The following is a 6889-nucleotide window of genomic DNA, read 5'->3' as shown; positions in this document are numbered from 1 at the left end:
AAATAAATGCTCTTGCCTAAATCTGTCCAGATTTTCCTTCAAGTCACTGGAACATGCCTGTGAGGTACTGCTGTACTGCCTTCTGGCAGCTGGCTAAATGGCTTTTGAGTAGAAAACTGACAGTTGTTTTGCATCTCAGGCAGTTACACCTTACGCCCGATATTTAGAGGTGTTTGAGTTTGTAATTAGGTGACATGTTGAGGATCTCTCCTTATATTTATATGCAAGTAGGAGAGATTTAACCTGGAAGCAGTAAGATGCAGACTTACTGGAACCTGACAGCGAAGCTGGTTCTTTGCTTTCGCAGATGCTCAGCTGGCTGTTTGTTTGTGGGTCCTGTGCCTTGGGACCATACTGTACTCTTCAGTTTCTCTTGCTCAAGATGCTGCAGTACTGGCTGGCTCTTATTTGGTCTTTTGCACACTGCCATCAATGACAGGGGAGTCAGTGGTCTGGATGCCCTGAGCCACAGCAGCTTATCCCTTCTCGCTCATCTTTTTTAATTCTCTCTCAAATTCCCAAGTGGACCAGTGAAAAATTGACTTTGTTGAAGAGAATGAAAAGCCGAAGGGGGAAAGAGATGTTTTTGGATCAAGTGTTGTCTTTGGGAATTGTTTCATTTCAGAAATGTTTTTCCTTCTAAGCATTCACACCTCAGTGCATCTTCAAATGAAATGTTTCCAAACATTTGGATGATGTCAAAATGAAAAATCTTAGATGTCAGGCAAATTTTCAGCCAAATTTGGCATTAAAATGATCATTAGACACAGTTGCCTTAAACCCATGCTTCTCTGGAGCACAGTACATGTGGCTCCAGTATTGCTCAGCAATACATCCCAATGACTGCTGCTTGGCCACCTTCGAGGCCTCAGTGTGGGGCAGCATGTGACCTTCTGGGCAATCTCACCAGAAAAGCCTGGTGGTTGATGTAAGCAAAGGTTTGGAAAAGATCACGTACTTGTGCTAAATGAAGAGTTTAGCATATCTAGCAAAACCATAGCCTGCTTACTAAATTCTCTCGAGGCTTTTGCATGTCCTTCACACTGAGTGCCCTGAAAAGACACATGCCAAGTCCATGCCTGCAGGAAGCTCATCAGCTCTAACTCAGTTTATGGCTCTGTTGTCAGTATAAGTACTGAGTTTGGGGATAGGGTGCATCTCAGCTACTGTGGAGAATGCTTGGATGCCTTGTGCACCTCAGAGAAATTCAGGTAAATCTATGGTTTGACCGTTCTCAGGAAGGACTGCAACATTCTTTTCCTTTGAGCAATTCTTTCCCCTGTAAGCACTGCCTCAGTTTCAATCCTCTTTTTAACAGAATCATTAGCAATTTGGTTTTCCTCCTTTGTTAAAATCTTACAGGCTTGCCCTCTGCCCAAGGCAGCAGAGTTGTAACCTCAGAAGGCAGAAAAGCCAGGAACTATATAAATATTTATAGGGTCTGTGCTGTCGCTGCTAGTGGAAAATACAAATTTACTAGAGAGACAGAGGAGTTTTAAGGCCTGAACGTAAGTAATGTGGACGAAGCAGTGGTCAGCATCTCTACTAATATCCTCTGATAGTGAAGAACAAACTTCTTGAAAAAGAAGTAAAGTTCACCTGAGACCAGAGGATGAAATTTGCAGTCTATGGGAGCTATTTTCAGTGACTGGAAAGTGAGCTGTAACGTGGCTTGGTTCTGTTAAAGACTATGAGAAAATGGGTAGGAAGGAAGCTTGCATCAGGCTGCACGTGGCATGCCAGGCTACCTGCTGGTAATATCTCTCGAAGGATTGCCCAGAGGAAAGATGCTGGTGTCAAAAGTTTTATTCCTTTTTTTTCCTCATCTTCAAAAGAAAAACTTCAGGTAGGTACAGTCAGCGAGTGATAATCACCACTGAACTGCTAATTAGATTGGAGTGACACTGTGTAAGCTTTGTAAATTATACAGCTAAGGCTGAGAGCTGGAGTAAACCCTCTGAATTTAATTTGAATGTTGGCAGTCATCAGTGGATGAAAGATTTCAGGACATCTGAGCTTTAATTCTTTTAATGTTTTTCTTGAGGAAATGGAAGAGGGAAAGAGAGGCTCCCGACACAACGGTGTAAAACGTTGGCCTTTGGTAGGCCTTTTAGAGCAGTTGGCACGTTAAAATGAATGCGATATCAATGTTATAATCAAGGCATGTAAGCCTCAGAATGTGCAAGCTCACTTTTGTTCCTTCTGACTCATTATTTATACACATTTATGCTGCCATTCTGCAATGCTTACCATAGAAATACCAGTTTCCCCTGTAGCACTGGTTTGCAGCCCTCTGCATGCTAATGCAGTATTCTGTTTCTAACTCGATGGTAATAGATTAGTGAATACATGAGGCTATTGTTTCTGTGCTAATGTGACTCCAGCCATGCAGAAAACTTGAAATTTGTCTTAAACAGGCCGGCTGCTGAGCATTTTTCATATAAAATTCAATTTAAATAATTTCTAATTTAAGTGTCTACTTTGTTTTCTGCCCTTCAGCTTTTTTTTTTTTTTTCTTCTGGAAAACTGTTTGCTGTTAGTGGAGGAGGGAAGCTAGTGCAGTTTGCCTTAGTCAGCTAATAGTTTTAACCTTTGTTATCCTCTCCTTGGAGTTGAGATGTATTTTAATTATTGTATGGAAGAGATGTCTCGATTAGAATAGGAAAGCTTCAGTGCCTTTTCCAGAGGGGGAATGGCACTTATACAGGTGTTTCACTTTTGGCTCCTGCTCTTTCCAGTACATCTGCACAGATGGAGGTGCAGTCCAAGAAACTGACGAAGAAATACATGTACCACACTCTGATTATATTGTAATTCCCCTTGTTCCCAAGTGCTGATTTGCGGGTGGCACTGTGAAACTCTGCGTACAGCCTGCTGGGCTGAAGAGCTCTAACTCGGAGAAATTGAGGTAATTTTATTCTTGCTTGCAGAGTGAAAGAAGAAGGGAGAAAGTCATTGTAAGGTCTTCTAAGAGGGAAAGTGAGCTATTTTGTTGAAGTAATCAAACAAGATCTGCACAACTCCTTAAGTGCCACAGTGTGGGATGCGGATAGGGTATTAATAATACTTTTCTCTGGTCCTTAAGCTTGGATGTAAAAATTGGCATACCTGACTTTCCATGCCTGATGCCCAGGTAGCAAAGCGCTCCTGCAAGCAAGTGCTACCTGACTCTTATTGCAGTCCCAGAGAGTCTGTGAAAAGAGGGCTTTCTGGACATTCTGAAGGGAGGGTGATGGCCATGACACCGCAAGTGCCTTGCCCACAGAGAGTGGGGTGGGCTGGGTGTGCAGAGCATTCCTGGGATTGGCTGGTGCTGGCCAGAGTGACCCTTGATCTCTTGATTCTTCCATTGGAACATCAACACCACTGACAGTGGCCAGGAGCCACTTCTAAGCTGGTTCAGTTGTTTCTGCATTGTGCGATCTGGCGATGCTATGTCACACCACTAATGTCTTTGAGTTCTTCTGGAGATATATGGGATGCTATTGAAATTTGCGATAGACTTAAGATGTAAAGGGGATCTCTTCTGAAAAATGTGGATTTTCCAGGCACATGCAGTTACAAGTCAGACACCTAGGGTACAAAACTTTCCCTGCTTTACATTTTATAGCTTTTAGACTTTGTGTTTCTATGGTTAATTTTTTTCTTTGGATTGCTTTGCTGAGGAAAAACGATATTTAAAAAACGCATATCTATTTGCTTTGGGCTAATCTCGGGATGAGATACAATAGCTAAGGGATCTGGGAAATGGGATATTAGTCAATGCTATCCTTCAGTTCCTTTGTGTGACATAAGCAGATTCACTTCACTTGTAAAATATCCTCATACACTTGTATTTTAAAGATGATGTTCTCTTTGTCTGTCTATTTCTATTATTCACGTTGCTTTGATAGCTCTGTGCCAAAGCTTTCCAGAAAAAAATAACCTTAGAGCTGAAAGCAAGTGCAGAACATTTTAGATCAAAAAGCGAATTTTTCATTAAGATATAAATAAATAAGAATATGGATTATATTTGAATGTAGTTCTTATTTATTCATCATCTACAGCTATCGTTGTGTTTTACAGAATAATGTGAAACTTATTCCTTTGTTTTATAGGATAGTTTCTATTTGCCTCTGTAGGCATCAGCAATTGGAGTGAATAACATTAATTTAATCCTGTCCTTTTTCACATTCATGGGAGCTTTCCCATTGACAACAGCAAAGCCAGAGCCTGTTCTAATACTTTTGAACTTAGATGTCAGACAGAGTTTAAACCTGGGTAGTGCTGTTTTCTGCCTGAGCTGTATCACTTTATTTTTCACTTGTGTGGTTCTCCAGCGTGTAATGGGATGTTTATCCAGACTTCCAGGTGCCTGCATGAGAGTTATAGAAACAGGAGCTGTTTGATCTTACTCTTCACTTGAAAGGTCTCTCACCCTATTCAAAGCGTGGTAAGAAATGTTTCCTTCCATATGTCAAACTCCAGCGCAAGACGGACTCCATGAAACCACGCTGGAAAAACCTTCCCCAGGTTTCCAGTGCACACTGGCATTTTGGACGCTACTGTAGAGAGAACGTGCCACCACTTGAACAAAAGGTGAAATGTGTGGATGTATGCATGCACATGCACTGTCAAGAAGCAGAATGGAGTAGCAACCATTGCAGTGTGCAAAAGCTGGGGTAGCTGACTACAGGACTAAGAACAATTTTCAAGTAATATCTGATTTTCTCATGTTTCTTCAAGTTACCTTTCAGTTGCATTCAGCATCTCAAGAAAGCAGGATAGTATAAAGATGGTACATCTATTTGTAAAACACGCGGGTTTTCAGCAGTAAGATGCTGACCCACACAAGTGAGCAGTGTCTTATTTGCAGCAGCTGACATTTGCTAGGCTTACCAGGGCACATGGCTCTGAATCTGAGAATAGGACTCAAACCTGAGTGTAGACCCAAACCTGTTTTTTTTCACTTCAGCTGCTGCAACATGCTGTAGCTGCCCAGAGGAGAGCTAAGAGGAAGCTGCCAGTCCTCCTGGGGCTTATAGCCACAGGCTTAACCGGTGCCCCATCAGCATGCATGCTCATCAGCCCATGGAGGGATGCATGAGCTGCTCCAGTGTGTATGAGGTGGGTTTTTTGCTGGTCAGGCTTGGTATGCTGCTGTGTGCCATCTGGATGTGCTTACTAGGATGCTACAAAAGCTAGCGGGGTTTTAGTGTCCCATCAAAACCAGCAGTACTGATTATAAATCTCAGTGGCTTATTTCTATGTTCAGGGGAAGGAATTCAAACTTGAGGCGTTCTGGTTACCGAAAGACTTGCAAACTTGAAAAGGTTGGAGGTTTTGAGAATCAGAATAAACTTCCCTGGAGTGCTTGCAGGCCTGAGGTCTCATATCTTGTCTCTCAGATGGAGAAGTGGATTGAGGCTTGACTTGAAATGTTAATATCACAACTGAGAAAGCTGCTACATCATTCAGTCTGGCTCCAGAGGGAAAAGACCAATCACTTTAGTGTTAAGATGCATGAGTGAGAAAGTGCACGCGGGCCAGGAATGATTGACGTCGGGAGAGATTTTTTTTGCTCCATTGGATGATACCTGAGAAGCTCCCTGGGCTCAGAATAAATAAGGGTCACTGAAGAACACTACTCAAGGCTGCTGCTGCCACATAATCTGTGGGTATGATAACGAGTTTCCATGCCCTGGAGAATGGGATGCTATGTTTAAACTGTTTAAACCATGAACTGGTTTATACAACAGCGGCTTCCTTTTAGCTAGCAGCAGCATAGAATATTCCATGAAATTTGCTGGAAAGAGTAGGTTAAGTAGTAGGTTTTCAAAAAAAGAAAAGAATAAAGACCAGTAAGTCCCCTAATCTCCACAAGCAGCCACCCCATAATTTAGGCAATTGAATCTGTCATTCCAGAATCTAATGTGATGGCACAGTGGGAATTCTGCCCTGATACAGCCATGCATCCAGGGTACAGTCTGCAGTCTGGATTTATTATTGGGTTATGTTCAATAAAACATGTCAGAATAGATTTCTGTTTGGGAGATGATTAGTAGGTCTGAGCCTGGGTTTTGTAGCTATTTCATGAAATTGTTGCTTGAAAGAATCTTAAAAACTTAATGCAGTTAAGATTTTGCTCAGCTAGTTTACGGCGTCTCCAAAAATAAATAGAGTTTCAATAGAATGACATCTTTCATGAGAGCTGAATCCGTCTGTCTTGAAATTTAGTTTTATAATGAGAGCTGACAATTGCTTGGACTGTCGAAGTATCTTTGCTGGTGTAGTCCAAGGACAGTCACTGTGTTGCTTTTCCATTTTAGACTGTGGAAACAAAAGGTCACAGAGAGGACGGTGTTTCTTCGGCATCAGAGCTGGCACTAACTTTCATTAGGAAATTCTCTTTGTATTCACATCTTGGCTTTGGCAATGCCAGCTTCAGGCTGTGTAATTAATCTCTGCCAGGGTACTGGGAAGGAAAGTAGTATGGAGGGGAAATGAAAGATGATTGTGTTAAAGCCCTGAAGAGTCACCTGGTGCATGAGTGTCATCTGTCTGAATGAAATGTCTTTATTTGGTAATTCTGTATTGGAACGGTATTTTGGACTTCAGTCATACAGCCAGTGAGGTACCAAGCTGCTATTTGGACAGGAAACAAAAATCAGAACTGGTACCTAGCTTTGCTTGGTTGACTTCAGTCTCTTAGATGAACACTTACTACTTTTTCACCATGTTTCTTCTAAGAACGTCTGTGTGTTTTTTTCTTTAATTGAAAATAGTCATATCGATAGGTATTAATGATCTTGTGAGAGACTCCTTTTAGCTACAGTGCTAGGGAGATTTTTGAAAAACTGTGCTCCTGAAACCCAATTTTTCCAGTGTTACTACTTTAATCTGCATCTCA

This window comes from Numida meleagris, chromosome 4 (assembly GCF_002078875.1).
Source record: "Numida meleagris isolate 19003 breed g44 Domestic line chromosome 4, NumMel1.0, whole genome shotgun sequence".
Taxonomy (NCBI): Eukaryota; Metazoa; Chordata; class Aves; order Galliformes; family Numididae; genus Numida; species Numida meleagris.
Note: the sequence above shows the minus strand (reverse complement) of the source record.